This window comes from Protopterus annectens, chromosome 1.part1 (genome assembly GCF_019279795.1).
Source record: "Protopterus annectens isolate FY-2018-M chromosome 1.part1, PAN1.0, whole genome shotgun sequence".
Classification (NCBI taxonomy): Eukaryota; Metazoa; Chordata; order Ceratodontiformes; family Protopteridae; genus Protopterus; species Protopterus annectens.
In genome coordinates this window covers 1,350,004,183-1,350,020,274 of record NC_056726.1, presented here as the reverse complement: position 1 = coordinate 1,350,020,274, position 16,092 = coordinate 1,350,004,183, and the positions used below count along the sequence as shown (strand labels likewise).

The window sequence follows — 16,092 nt, the reverse complement described above, 5'->3', positions numbered from 1 at the left end:
TCCTCCTCCGCACCGAGGGAGACGGCTCCGAGGCCGATGTAGGAGCCAAGCTCACCTGCGCCAACGCTCCGAGAGGGAGAACGGGGTTGGACAAGGGTCCGATGCCACTCGCCCCCTCAGAGCCGATGAGGCAGTCTCAGCACCCAGATCCCTCGATGGAAGGCACCATCGAGGGGATCAAAGAAGACGACGGAACCAAAAGGGAAATCATTATCTGTGCTGACGGTTCCATGATTCGAACCCCAACAAACTCCGGCTCCAAGCTCAATGGAGTCAGAGGAGGAACATCGATGGAAGTGGACGGAGCCGACACCTGTTGAGGAGGGCTGGACAACATTTTGGCCAGTGCCTGTGACTTCAACAACCTACTGACCACTCTCTCCACGTCATGATCCGAGAGCCTAGAGGACCAAGAAGAGTGGGAGGATCTGTGACTGCAGCCACTCTGCAACGGGGGAGATCGGGGAGCCGAATGTATAGACTCTAGAGAAGGGGACCTCGGCCTCTTGTGGGTCTGCGACAGCTCCGAAGGTACTGGTGGAGCCGACGGGGAGGCAGTCTCCTTGGTTCCAGCCGGAACCGAAGTAGTAGGTAAGGCTTGAGCCAATGATGGCTCCGAGCTGGGAGCTGACGATTTGGTCGCTTTAGGAGATTTCACCGGTTGAGTCTTGGCTGGTGAATCCTGGGGCTTAAGAAGACCCCTCAAAATAAGCTTATTTTTTCGCTCCTGCAGAACCCTTGTGCTCTGTCAGAGACATTTTCTGACAGCATGAGTCACACTTTTTGAATCCAGACACCGTGGATTCTTTAGACATATCCAACTAGAAAAATACTACACCTACACTGAATTGTTTTTGACCAAAGGGCTGACCAGCAAAAAACTAACAGACACTAACCAAAAACACACAATATACTACAGTTAAGATAGTTTTTTTTTTTTTTTTTGTTTAAACTAGGAAGCCTCTAACTTAAACTGCTAATTAGGAAGTAAAAGGAAGAAAAGCTTAAACTAAACGCTACCTACAAGAGGGTTAGAGGAGGGGTAGGGGAAGAACTCTTTAACTTAAATGAGTTCTAAGGGAAAACTACAAATACACTAAACAGCAACAAACTAGTTAGCGACTATGTTGAAAACAATAAACTATCAAAAAAAGAACCCTAATCTGACAGAAAAAGTAGTACAATAAAACTTATATGAGCCTGAGCCAGTAACAATGAACCTCGCAGCTGAAGCGACATACAAGATCTGGGTAGCTAGCACTAGGCGTCACGGGATAAGGGGTTGCCTCGAGCCAGTAAACAGCTCTCGAGCTATAGAAGATGGCTGAGTTGCAAGCAAGAAACAAAGGCGAGATAGACAACTTAACATCAAAGGTTCACTATTCTCATGAAAATTGGAAAATGAAGCCAAATGAAGCTTAATTGTGAAAAACTTGCCCCTTCCTGAAAAAGTGAGGGCAAGAATAAGAGAATATCTGGAACAGAAGCAGAAAATCAGTCCAGAATTCTGCTCTTAGCCCAGATAGAAAACCTTTTCCATTTGCTACTATAAACCTTTCTGGTGGAAGGTTTTTGGGAGGCTAGGAAAATATTATTGATTATTATTGAGAAGCTAGTTTGGACTGTTTCAATATCACTGGAATTGGAGAAACCATGCAGTTAGATGAAAGGTCCAAAGATTGGGAAAAGGGATCCAAGGGAGATACTTCAGGTGAGACCTTAGAAAGGGAAACCATGGCTGACAAGGCCAGAAGGGGGCAATAAGGATCAGGGATGTCCTCAGACATCACGGTTTCTGCAAAACTTTGGGGATGAGAGCAACAGGAGGGTAAGAGTAGAGGAGACCTGGCGACCAGTTGTGAACTAGAGCATCCCTCAGTGACTCTGGGGGGGGGGGGGGATCAGGGCGAAGTACGGGCTGCTTTTGTTGCTGGTTGGGGAGGCAAAGAAGTCACAGCATGGTTGACCCCAATGATCGAAAATCTGCTTTGCCATGACCAGAATGAAGGACCACTTGTGAGGACTCAATATGATCCTACTGAGTTTGTTAGCGAACACACTGGAGTCTCCTAGCATATGTGTTGCAAGAAGTAAGTACCTGGAGAACACTGTCCATTCCCACACTGTCATGGTCTATCATGGCCTCTCTGCACAATGGGTAAGATCCCCCCTGTTTGTTGACACCACTACCTCATTGTCTGTCTGAACTGCAATCTTCCCCAGACGGAGGGAATCCTGAAAGGCTCGCAATGTTAAGAGGACTGCTCTCATCTCTTGGATGTTTATGTGCAATTTTGTCTCTACAGGGTACCACATGACTTGAAGTTTTCTCCCCTGGAAATGCCCCCCCCCATTCCAACTGGGAAGCATCAGTGGTCACCATGGCCTTGGGCAGAGGGAGTGAAAAGAGCCTGCCTAAAATGAGATCCTGAGACTGAAGCCATCAAGAAGGTGCTATCTGCACACTGGCATCAATTTTATGGACATGGCCATGGATCCTAGGGTCCAAAGAACCAAGTGGACTGGATGATTCGAAAAATGTAAGACTTGCATGACCTGCTCCCAGATCAGCTGTACTCTGCGAAGAGGTAATGCTGCAATCTCTGAAACGAGTCTAGCTGGACTCCTATGAACTCTAATTTCTGCACTGGGACCAGATTGGACTTTGAGAAGTTCAATGTAATCCCCAACTGGTGGAAAGAAGGACATATTGGATGTCTTGTGACAGTTGATGCCTAGTGGGTGCCATGACGAGCCAATCATCGAGGTATGGAAGCACCCAGAACCCCTGCAGTCTCTGGTGAGCCGTCACCATTGCCATACATTTGGTAAACACCCAGGGGGCTGTGGTGAGTCCAGATGGCAGGGCTCTGAACTGGCAGTGATTGGCCCCTAATTGGAAGTGAAGGTGTCTCCTGGAATCCCTGTCTATCTTGATGTCATAGTAGGTGTCCTGGAGATCCACTGAGCACATCCAGTCACCCTTGCGTAAGAGAGGCAGAATGGATTGAATAGTGACCATCTAGAACTTGGACTTCTTGACTGACAGGCCCAGAATAGAATGCATGTTCCTGGTCTTTTTTGCTACTAAAAAGAAGTGAGAGTAAGTTCTGGATCCTCTTTGTCCTGTTGGGACCTCTTGGATGGCTCTTTTTTTGAAGAAATTGTACAACTTCCTTGAAGGCCAACTTCCTCTGGCAGGGGTGATAGGTCGGAGAGATACCTTTATATAGGAGGGGGTTGAAAAAAGGGAATTAAATTACACCTGGAAGCAATGTTTAACACCCACTGATCAGAGATGATGCTTGTCCAGGCTAGTGGGTGAAGGGAAAGACGACTCCCGACTGTCTCCAGGGTGGGACAGTCAGGCAACACTTCAGGAGTGCTGAATGGGCTGCTCAGAGGAAGGTTTCCTGGAGCCTTGATTTTGTGCCCCCCCCCCATGGCAGCATCTGCCGTTGAATCCTCTCCTCGTGCCTCTGGAAGAGGAATCATAAGGAGTGTCCTAGAAAGAAGACTGTGACTTCCAGAACCACATCCTCTTAGCTCCTCACTGGGTTTTGGAAAATTACCTCTGAGGAGTAGAAACTGCGGTGGTGGTGCTGAGGTAGCGTTGTCGCCTCACAGTTAGACGTTGTCCTTTCGATTCTCAGTTAGAGCGTCTTCTGTGTAGCGACATGCGTGAATGGGCATTCCTTCGTTGAAGGTTGTGCATTAGTCCCGGCAAGCCAGTACGTAAAAATCTACTGCCAATCATTAGTGGACCGGAGTTCCGCTGTAGCGACCCCTAACTGGGAAAAGCTGAAAGACACAAACAAACAAACCTCTGAGGAGTAGAAAACTTGATCCCAACCACAGACTTGCTCTTCCCTTCCTGCTCACTATGGGATAAAGTGTAAAAAGATGATGGACCCATCAAAGGGAGCATTGGTAAAAGAAACTTTGAACCCCTTTGCAAACCCGTGTAACTGTAACCAAGCGTGCTGCCTTATAGCTATGCCGGTACCTGCTGCTCGAGAGGTAGCTTCCACTGTATTGGAAATTAACCTCATCAAGGAATTAGTGAGGGATGTCAGAGTAGAAAGCTTAAAAGACACCTTCTTGAGGTCCTCCTCCAGTAACAACTCTAAGGGAAGTGGAGAGTTCTTTGACCAAGTCCCTTTGAAGGTGGGTGAAGTGTGACAAGTAATTAATTGCCCTCAGTCCAAAGGTAGCTGAGGCAAACACATGCTTCCCATGCCAGTCAATCACCTGAGACTCCCTGTTCGGGGCATGCACCATGGAACCCCGCTTCGCCAGCTCCTTTTTGGTGGCAGTGGCAACCACAATGGCATCAAATGGGACTCCTTTCCTCCAGAAAGGACAATTCACAAGAGGACTAATTAACTTTTTGGCATGGTTAGGTACTGATTCTACAGTATCGGGTTCCTTTGAAGCCCTGAGGGTGATCAGATACACCAACTCGTCAGCATTTGGAGATACCCAGGAATTAGATGGGCCCATTCAGAAAGCCTTCAGGAACATGGACTCCTCTAAAGACAGGGTTTGGGGAGACCATCCACCCTTTTGCCTAAGGATCTCCAGGATGTCCCCAAAGGAGACATCATCTGGTAGAGATCTGGGGGATCTGTTTCTTTCATCGAGGTCAATGTCTTCTGTGATGCACTCCACGGGTGAGTCCAAGTGCCTCCTCTTGCACTTTCTCTTATGAGGTGCTTCCTCTGTGGGGGCTCTGGGGAGGACTTGAAAAATGTGAGAACATCAGGAGGGGAGAAAACCCCATGAAGGCTAGTGTGGGAGGGCTGACCCTGGATAGGATAGAAGGCCTAACCACACAAGATAGAGAAGGGTAGGGGTGGACCGGGATGAGCATGAGATGTCACTCCAGTACTGCAGAAAGTCTTATCTACTACCCTGAAGGCCAGTGGGCTAGAAGAGGTCCTGTTCCCATTCCTGGTGGCCAAGGCCACCTGGAAAGGAAGAAATGATCCCGACACAGCACCACAACGCCCAGACAATATCTGACCAGAGCTGTCTAGGGCCAAGGCCCCTAGGGGGAGGGATCAGTCTGAAAGGGCAGAAGAGCAGACCCCCTCCTCATGGAGACAGCACAGAGCACTCCGCCCCAAGGCCCACTGTGGTCCGAAGGTGGGGGAATATAACTGGCCAGGAACCCTGACTAGTCGAGAAAAAGGAGATACTCAGCATCATTGGGATATGACTGCTGGTACCTGGGTCCAAAGATTCCAAAGCCCTTGGAGTTGGAAGAAGAGAATGGTGACCTGGGATTGGAAAGGCTCCCCTAGCTGGTTGGGCTGGGGACGCCAGAAGCCCCAACTCTATCTGGACTTTGAGGAAGCTCCTCATCATCCTGTCTATATCCACAGTTAACAAGCTTCCAGATGATCTGGAGAAAGTGGAGCAGTGGGTAGATTTAGCTGGGGATCCAATGGACTCCGAAGATCTGTGACTATGCTCTGGAGAATGGCTCCAAGGTCTAGCAGCTGACAGAAACAAATGCCTAGAGGATCTAGGTGAAGCCAAATCCTGTATAACTTTAGGAGGACCCAACAAGCCTGTCAGATCCGAAGGCCAAAAGGTAGAAGCAATCAGATCTGACAAACTGATCAAATCTGAGGCTGGTCTGGCCTTGACCAGATCTGAGGACCTCTGATCCGAAGAGGCCCTGGATCTGGTGGAAGAGTCCAAAGATCTGGGATATGAAAATTTCAAATCTGAGATAGCCTGAGCTAGAGTCGGATCCAAAGATCTAGGATCTGACAGCCTAGGTTTTTTGAAGCCACTGAAAGAATGGAAGGAGCATTCCATTTGGGATCAAAAGAGGAAGCCTTGGAGGAGAAACATAAGGACCCCCTTGAACCATACCTTTAAGCAGTAATTTATTACGGCACTCCACTAAGGCCCTGGGATTGAATGTGGCACAGATGCCGCATTCAACCTCCAGGTGAGAAGCCCCTAAACAATTCAAGCACTCTCATGAAAGTCGGAATTGGGCATCTTCCGACCGCATGAGGAGCACTTCTTAAACCTGGAGGGTTTCTCAGACATCACAGAGAGAGACTAATAATACCAAAGTATGAAAACACTACCCTAAGAAAGACTAAAGAAAAGAAATCTAACACTAAGTTTAAGTCTAAAGTTAAACTAAGTTTAAACTAAGCTGAAAAACAGGTATAGAAAGCACTTATCTGAGCAATAGCAAAGAATCACATCTGTGGCAGAATGTGGCAAACAAGATCTGAGGGCTATAGGGCAGCAGGGTATTATGGGAGAGGGAGGAGCTTGGTCCTTTTTTCTCTTGGTAACATTTTATTTCTTCATTTATATCTGTCTGAGCTAAAGTTGCCGGCTCAGATCTGATGTCAGATCTAAGACTCTACTGTGAGGAATAATGACATGGATAACATCAGATCATAACTTTTTATCTATTCTTTTAACATATTCTTTACTTGTATTCTTATAATATCCATATTTAATCACATACGTGTTTATTTTTTCTATGTGTTTTATATTTTGGAAAATATTCTTCTTTACAAAGTTTTCCCCGTAACTTTCTTATTCTTCTAAATTTCAAAAACATATGTTTTGTAATTATTTCTTGTTGACAATGTAAACATATTCTATCACTTTTCTTTTTATATGGTATATTTCCTTTTACTGGCAATTTATCTATTACCAGTCTCCACCAAAAATCTTGATATTCTATTTTCTGAATGCACAATTTGCTTATTTTTAAAGCTTTAATTTTTCATCTGTTAGATTTTCTCATGGTTTTACATTGAACTGTTTTGTCATTACGTACTTATACCATACTTTTCTTTTTCTATATCATCACATTTTATTTTCCACAAAAAAAAAAAAATTCCCCCAATTTTTTTTTCTTGGTAACATTTTCTTTCTTCATTTATATTATCTTTTTCTCTTTTACTCTTTTTTACCAGACCCCCAAATTTGTCATACTTATATTTATAAAATTTTACTACTAATCTATCATCTTTTTCATTTATCCACTTTAACAATTTGTACAAATTTAATGAAGCAGTATATGACACTCATTTAATTAACCCTAAACCTCTTTCTCATTTGTTTACATACAAAACTCTTTTTACTGTGTTTAATCTAGAACCCAATATAAATGAAAAAAAAATCTGCAATGTTTCCTTTTCAAATACTGTTGGCAACATAAATACACTTGCTAATTATGCTATTGTTCCCATCAGTACTGAATTTATCAAATAAGTATTTTTCCCTGAATCATAATTTATACATTTTACAGAAAAGACAAGTTTGCTTTATTTCTTCTACTGTTTTTCCCATTGAATTCTACTAGCATCTCTTTATTCACAAATTTTATACCAACCACATAAATTTCATTCACTGTAAAATACGTACCTCCTAACTTTACTACACCTAAGCCTCCACTTTTCACTGTAGACATCCCTATCACCTCTAGACACTCATTTGTGTAAATTATTACTTCTTGTATCCACATTTTGTTTGTTTGGAATTATGTCATCTGCATACATTAACAGAACTGGAATTCTTAACCCTTCAGGTGTTTTATACCCCACCTCCTTAATTTTCTAATTTATTTCACATACTATCACATTCATAACTAATGCAAAGCATATACTGAACTCATTGGACATCCCTGAATTACATCACTGTTCATATGTACCTCTTGGCTTATCCAGCCATTTACAAGTATTTTACTTTATTATCACTATACACTGACATACATAATCTCCTTTCTTACTTGTATTATATTCTTTCATTACTATCCATAAGATTTCATGTCCGTTTGTGTCAAATGCCTTGAAGTCTCCTATCATGATTTTCACTTTTTTCTTTTCTTTCATATTATCATCCACAATTTCTCTATCATTAAAATCCTACAGAACCCTTCCCATTCATACTATCTTTCATAATATCTACCATTTTAGTTTCAAATCTTTTTTGTATTATTTTAATAAAAGTCTTATAATCACTGTTATTCAATAATACCAGTCTCCAGTTTTTTTAATGTCTTCTATCTTCCTTCTTCCATTTGAATTTAAGTATTCCACTACATAATTCTTTATTCATAAAAGCTTCATTTAACCATTCATTCAAAATCTTTAATTTGTATCCAATCCCTTAAATTTTTATACCTTTTCCATCTGGTCCTGCAACCAAATCTATATTTAACACTTTATTTAGCTCATCTAAAGAAATCACTTTTTCCAACTCTTTTTCCTCTTTTTTATTAACGTTTTAACTTCCCATGTTACTACTTTCTTTTTCTTTAAACATTAAGCATTAAAGGAAATTGATGGAAAACTGGAGGAGGGAATGACATGCACAATAACACTAATTACAATAGTAATAGTTTTGTAGATGAGGAACAGGAATTTGACAGTTTTGAGAACCAAGTATATGATATTACTGACCATTTAGAATTCCCTTTACCGAGGCGGTTAGAAAGAATCAGGACCAGGCTGACAGCACAACATCACAACCAAGAGGGGAAGTCCTGGAGGTGAATAAGGATAGTGGTTTATAAAATGAAGTGGGTATTATCAAAGTTAATGAACATGTGTTTAGGTTTCAAAATTATAATATTTTTAACTATAGCAGTGTAGATATCAATGAATGACATTTCAAACTTTTTATGAAGGGACTGACATTTGTCCCAAAATGTAAAAGTGATATTAGTAAGATTCTAATAGATTTAAAATCATTTACTAGAAAAAAATTTTTTGACTTACTGTTTCAAAATAACAGTAACCTAACTAAACAACCTTTCCCCACTACTAATAAAGTGCTTAAAAATAAAAGCATTAGCAATCCTGCCTTACATCCGCAGCTTAAAAACTTCAAGGTGGTAGTTGAAAGAGAACTTAGAGAAGTTTTGAGTAAGTCAAAAATAGTGTCAAATTTGACTTGGCAGGAGAGGAGTTTATTAAAAGAGCTGAGTGATAACAAGAACATAAGAATTTCAAGGCCAGATAAAGGTGGAGGAATGGTTATCATGGACAATATTATATATATATGGGGGTAAAATGGAAGAATTATTAAGAAATGAGAACAAATATGAAATAGTGTCCCTTAATGAGATTAATATTGCACATTCTAAAACTGATTTTGCACTTAAAGAGCTTTTAAAAGATGAATGAATTGATAAACAAACTGTTGATTTTTTATATGTAGAAAAAACTTTGATCCCTGTTATTTTTGGGATAGTTAAGGTGCAGAAAGACACTCAGAACCCCCCGATTAAACCAATTGTTTCGGCCTCTGGCTCAAAAACATACCTCTTAGCGAAATGTATAGACTCTAAAATTTAAAAAGTGTGGATAAACCAAGAAGGCTTTTTAAAGGACTCCTGGGATTTGCTTAGAAAAACTGAACACAGACTATTTGATTATGATACAATATTTTTAACAGTGGACATTATTGATTTGTTTTCTGTGATCCCAAACAATGTAGGGATGGAATGGTTTTTAGAAGGCCTCTTGGATACTAAGCAATTTAATTGGAAGGAATTAAGAGTTATAATGGAATTATTAGAATTAGTTCTACTAAATAATTTCATAGCATTTGAAGGAGAATTTTTCAGACAGTTACAAAGAGTTGCTATGGGGGCCTGTTGTGCCCCCAGTTATGCAAATATTGTTCTCAGTACTTGGGAAAAGAATTTTGTACTTATTCCACCATATATTAACTATTGGAGCTTTTTTAAAGATACCTGGATGATTTGTGGTTTTTTTTGGATTGAATGGGGAAGAAAAATTGACTGAATTTTTACAGTATATTAACAATAGTACTAGTTTTCTCAAATTCACATATAATTTGAATAAAGAGATGGTAAATTATTTGGATGTGACTATTTATAAAAACTTTGCTAACAAGACCTTTGAGTCAAAGATTTTTAGAAAAGAAACATTTTCAAATTCCTATTTGTATTTCACTAATGCCCATCCATTCAAGCAAAAGAGAAATTTGGTTAAAGGCCAATATATTAGAATATCTAGGATGATCACTGAGAATAAAGAATTTGATAATGAGTGCAGCAACTTAAAGCAGATGTATTTGGAAAGAAAATATCCAGAATATTTAATAAATGAAGTAAAGGAACAAGTAGTGGATGGGAGGGGTGACAGATTTGCACCAATATTAGGAAGAAAGATGGACAGTGTAAATTTGAGTAATGAACAAAATGTGATGGAGGTTAAGAACAATAACAGTTCATTTATGTTGAATTTCAACTGTGAGGCAGGTCTAGTTAAACAAATAGTTAATAGAAACTGGAAAAAGTTTTCAGAGTTTTCAGATTTAAATACAATTTTTCAGCAACCCATTATGTTCAGTTATAGAAAAGACAGGAATATTAAAAATATTTTAGAAAATAATCTAAGATATGGTGAGGTGAACAACAGAAAGAAGGGCACATATAAATGTGGCAGATGTACACAATGTAAATATGTGATGAACAAAGAATGTCGCTATTTATTTGCTAGGGATAGATTTCTGGTTAGTAAGACACATGCCAGTTTGTGATACAAGCAGTATAGTTTACCTGGCTAAATGTAAAAAATGTACCTCCTTTTATGTGGAGAAAATGGAGAGGGCATTAAGAAGAAGAATTTATGACCATACATATGAGATGCGTAGACAAGACCAGAGAAATGCCCTTTATAAACACAGTACAATATGTAAAGAAGCCAATTTCTTGTTTCTTGTACTGGAAGTTATCCCACTTGATATTAGAGGAGGGGACTGGAAAAACAGAATTGAGGACAGGGAACTATACTGGCAATTAATATTAGAGGCAAGCAGGACACCAGGACTAAATGAGCATATTTCAATGGTACCTGTATTGAAATTAAGAGCTGCAAGACTGTAATTAAAGGTTGTCATGCTCTTTCTTTTTAAGAATGTTTTAATGAAAAGCTGTAGATATATCAAAATGTTTTTAACATGGATGATTATATTTATTGGATTATTTTGTATTGTTTTATATATATATTTCAGTATATTGTAGAGTAATAGCTGATATTTACTACATGATTTTAGATATTTATATAAACATATATTTTAAAGTAGATCAAGGATAAATGTTTTTTGTTGCCCTTTAGGGAAAATGTTTTTTGTGCATATGTTCTTTTAAGTAAAGCAGCTTCCTTTGTGATTGATTTCAATAACAATTTAGGTAAAGTGAATGATTAATGTGATTGGATATACTTGGGTGATAATGTATATACTATGGGAGTGATTTATGCTGTGTGTTTTTTTACTGACAAGTTACATGGTTGACGAAAAACGCGGTGAACAAGTTAAGCATTTATTTTAGTTGTTTCTGTTTAATAAAGTCGTGTTCGTAGCATTGGAGGCTCCAAGTGCTTCTTTCTACTACTTTTTTGTGAAGTTACATTTGAGGCACTTTTGCTCTCACTTTTATTTACATAGCACTTTTATATCCCTATACACTCAACATCACACCCTATACCAGTAATATACCCACATTTTCCAATGCTGAGGTACTAATCTCCTTTTTGAACCTCAATATATCAAAAAGAATTTGCATAATAGTAATATATATCCCACCAGGTAACAATATACCATTGTTGGAAAATATTTTATCCTGGACATCCCAAACAATAAACTCTGAAACAATAATCTTAGGAAACGTAAATATAGATGGGAAAACTATAGCTTCCGGCTCTCCCACAAATAATATAAATCTGTATGTTTTTTCTCAGCTTATCAATGCTCCAACAAGATACAAAAAAGATCTTACCTGCCAATCCACCTTAGACTGGATTCTGGTATCCCCACCCTGCCAATTATCCCTCTTCTGGTACACTAACTCCCTAAGTGATCATCTACCAGCTTATTCCCTTAGAACAAACTCCCAACAACTAAGACTACACACTATAAAATCAGTTAGGATCTCAACTAATTTTTGTCAACATAAATTCAACAATCTCCTACAGGAAACAGACTGGACACCCCTTAAACAACTACCCCTTAATGCTGCTGTACTATACTTAAATAACACCTTCCTTCACAAACTTAATACACTAGCTCCCATTCTTATGAGTAGAATCAAAAAGAACTCAGTACCATGGCTCTCTAAGGAATGTAAACACCAGATGAAGCAAAAGAACCTAGCCGGGTCAACCTAGAAACAAAACAAAAATGAACAAAATCATATTAATTTCAAAACACTACGTAACAAAGTGACAACACTAATCAACAGAGATAAGATGTCATATTATTCCCAGCTTCAATTCCAGCTTAAAATCAACCCCAGTATATTTTGGCAGTCCATATCTTCTCTACTTAACCCTGGAAGATATGGAGGGCACACCCTATCACCAGATACCCCTCCAACACAAATAGCTGAAAACTTTAACAAGCACGTCATAAAATAAATTTCGGACATATTAACTAACACCCATAATGCTGGACCCCCTCCACCCTTCAACCTATTCAAACACCAACCCCAGGCCATCAACTACTTCTAACCCTGTCATAACTAACCCCCCTACTCAACAAAATGTCATTCTCATTTCAGCCCATACCCACTGACACCATTAAAAAACTGCTAAAAAAACTAAAACCCAGCTCTATCTCAGCTGATGATCTCCCCTGATACTACCTCAAACTGACTACTAACTCAGTCACCTACCCAATCACTATCCTTATAAATAGGTCTTTATCCGAATCAGAAGTAACTACCATATAGAAACAATCTCACATCACCCCATCCATAAAGGAGGCAACTCTTTTGATCCATCCAATTTCCATCCTATATCCATCTTGTCACCCATATCCAAAATTCTCGAGAGAGGTATCCATCAGCAGGTAATGCAATATCTATTGCAAAGCAACATTTTAACCAAAACCCAACACGGCTTCCAACCTAGTATCTTTTACAAACACCATGAACAAAGCCAGAGATGCAGGATGCTGTACAGCCTCGGTATTCCTTGATCTCTCCAAGCCTCTGATACAGTGTCTCACCCCTTAATTATGAACACACTGTCTAACCTAGGCTTCTCACATAACACAGTAAAATGGTTTCAGAGCTACCTCAAGGATAGTAAACAAGCAGTGAAATCGTCCAATGAACTCTCACCCTTCCTCCACAACCCTACTGGAGTCCCCCAAGGCTCCATCCTAGGACCCCTACTTTTCAACATTTTCACAAACAACCTTCCCACTGCCTCTCACCCTGGGACCCTCATTCAGTATGCTGATGATTCTACCATAATCTTCACTGCTCAATCACTACCAGAACTACTTTCAAAAACTCAACAGTCCTTTACTGAAGTTGAATCCTGGCTAAGGAATGCCCAACGCTTTCTTAATCCAAAGAAGACAAAACTATTACTCTTTCATCCCCAAAATACCTCCCGTCACTGATCATTTCAACATCCTTGCATATGACAACACTGTCATAGAAATAGTGCAGGAAACCAAACTTCTAGGTGTTATCATTGACAATAAAGTTTCATTTAACCCCCATATACAGCAAAATATAAAAAAAACTCATCAAAAACTGGGATGCTTATATAGAAACAAACATTTCTTTACTGCAGCGACTAAAACTACCCTTGCAAAAACATTTTTACTTCCCTCCCTTCTTTATGGTGCCCCTATCTTAACTAACTTACAAAATTCTACCCTAAGCAAGTTGGAACAGTGCTACAACAAAGTTGCTAAGTTTGCCACAAGCTCTAAATATTACACACACCACTATAAACCACTCCTAGAATTAAACTGGCTTGAACTCCCCAACCAACTTGCCTTTATTCAGCTATCCACCTTACACAACCTTATTTTCAAGCCTACTGCCTGCCCTGCACTAACCAGTCTAGTCACACCTTACACACCAAATCAATCCCTATGATCAGAAGACAAAAGTCTCTTAACTATCTCAAAACCCACAAGAAAACCTGGTCACTCTCTGTATTCATACTATGTCTCTATACTTTGGTATTCACTACCTCTAGCTACCAGCCTACACTAACCCATTTGAAAGCCTCTTTAAAAAATCATCTCAGAAATACACGGCTTTGCTCCTGCATAAAGCCTGCCTAATGCTCAGGTCTTCCTCTTTCTGTCACATTTCAATCCCTCATAGACTGCAAGATTCTAAGGCTCTTCTAACGTCTTCTCTGCTTTTATACCATATCCTTAAGCTACTGCTCAGGCTTTATTGCTTCTATTCTTCTTAACTTTCTCTCACTATCTATCTGCATCACTAACTTTCTGGCTGCTATTTTCCTAACTGAAACTAACATTCTATTTTGCGTGTACTATTACAGTCAATATCACACAATGTACTACCTACATACTACTTTTTTGGACAATGTCTACATCATGTATGTTGAGAGTGACTATTATTGTCTGTAGTGTTTTAACTGTATAGAATTGTCTAGATGCGTAGTAATATATTTCAACATCTTGTAGCAGTTTGTTCTTTCAACTTATTTTTTGTAATTGTTATTGTATTGGATTATACTGTATTTGTATTGTACTGTATGTGGAGCTTTTCTCCCCGGGCCTCTGCTGAAAATGGGTTCTGTAGACCCAGTCAGACCACCTCAGTAAACAATTGTCAAATAAATAAATAAATAGATAATAAATGGATCACGTATTCACATTTGTTTGAAACACCGGGGAAGAAAACAGGTAAATTGATGGCCTGACTGATGTCTGTCTCTGAGGCTACTTTGGGCAGAAAAGAAAGATTAGTACGTGATGTAACTCTATCCTTGTGTTAAACCAAATAAGGGGATTTTGAGGAGTGCTTGGAGTTCAGAAACTCCTCTTGCTGAAGTAATGGTCACTAGAAAGATGGCTTTCCCAAAAAGAAACTTGAGATCAGACTTGGCCGATGACTTAAAAGAGGTCTAAGTTAAACCCTGCAGTAACAGCATAAGATTCAAGGAGAAGGGTCTTTAACTGGAGGTCAAAGCAAAATGTACCTTTATGTAAAGCTTTGCACAGTTTGGATGAAGCAAGAGGGGAAGCATTATCTCCAATATGATAGTTTGAGATGGCTGCTAACTGAACTTTGACAGTGGAAAAACTAGATCTGGACCTAGCTCTAATATCAAAGGTGGATATGGAAGATGAGACAACAGGAAGGGAAAACACTTCTGAAGAAGCCAAAAAGGGGCAATGAGGATAATGTTGATCTTCAACCACGTGCTTTCTACAGAAATCTGGGAATTAGAGGAATGGGGGATAACCATAAAGGAGGCAAAATGGCCAAAATGGCTAGAGCATCTCTCGATGACTCCCCTGGGGAGTGGGGAGGGAACAGAACAAAGAACTTGCTGCACTTGTTGTTGTGAGAAAAGATGAATAGACTGTAGCAAGGCTGACTCTATCAATAGTTGAGAGACCACATATTTGGCATCAGAATGAACCTGCTGAGTGTGTCTGCTAGCACGTTGGATTTCCCAAGGATGTGCATTGCCACAAGAAAGCGGATGGAGAAGATTGCCCACTGCAACAATCTCACTGCTTCTCAACAAAACGGATAGGATTGGTACTACCCCGTTTGCTAATGTACCAAACTACAGATATACTGTCTGTTTGGATAGCAATTGTCCCCAGAGGGAAGAAGTCCTGAAAGGCCTGCAATGCTAGGAGGACTGTCCTTATGTACAGGACATTGATATGCAGATTGGTCTCTTCTGGGACCATGTGCCTTGAACGGGCTGTCTGGTATGTTTTGGACACTATGATCTGTCCTAAGAAACGCCAACCCCCAACCCCAATTGGGAGGCATCTGTGGCTACTGGGGATGAAAACACAAAAGGGAGTCCCTGACAAACTTCTTTGGACTGTGCCCACCAAAGTATGAAATTTTTGCAAACCTGAGTGACTGTTACTGATTAAGACAGAGGATGTTGAAGAATTAACCACTGAACAGTTAGAGTTCATTGAAAACATGCATATAGAATCAAACCATTGGGACCACAGTTACAGCAACCACCACTGACCCTAAAGCTTGAAGGACCAGTCTAGCTGTGGGAGAATGGTGTGAAAAAAATCTGTCTCACCTTAAGT

General features: G+C 40.0%; 1 protein-coding gene across 1 annotated transcript in view; it reads right to left on the bottom strand.

Annotated features, from left to right (window-relative positions):
• Positions 1-16,092, bottom strand: part of LOC122810421 (elongation factor 2) — an 825,928-nt gene that overhangs the window by 584,780 nt on the left and 225,056 nt on the right. The window lies entirely within an intron of this gene.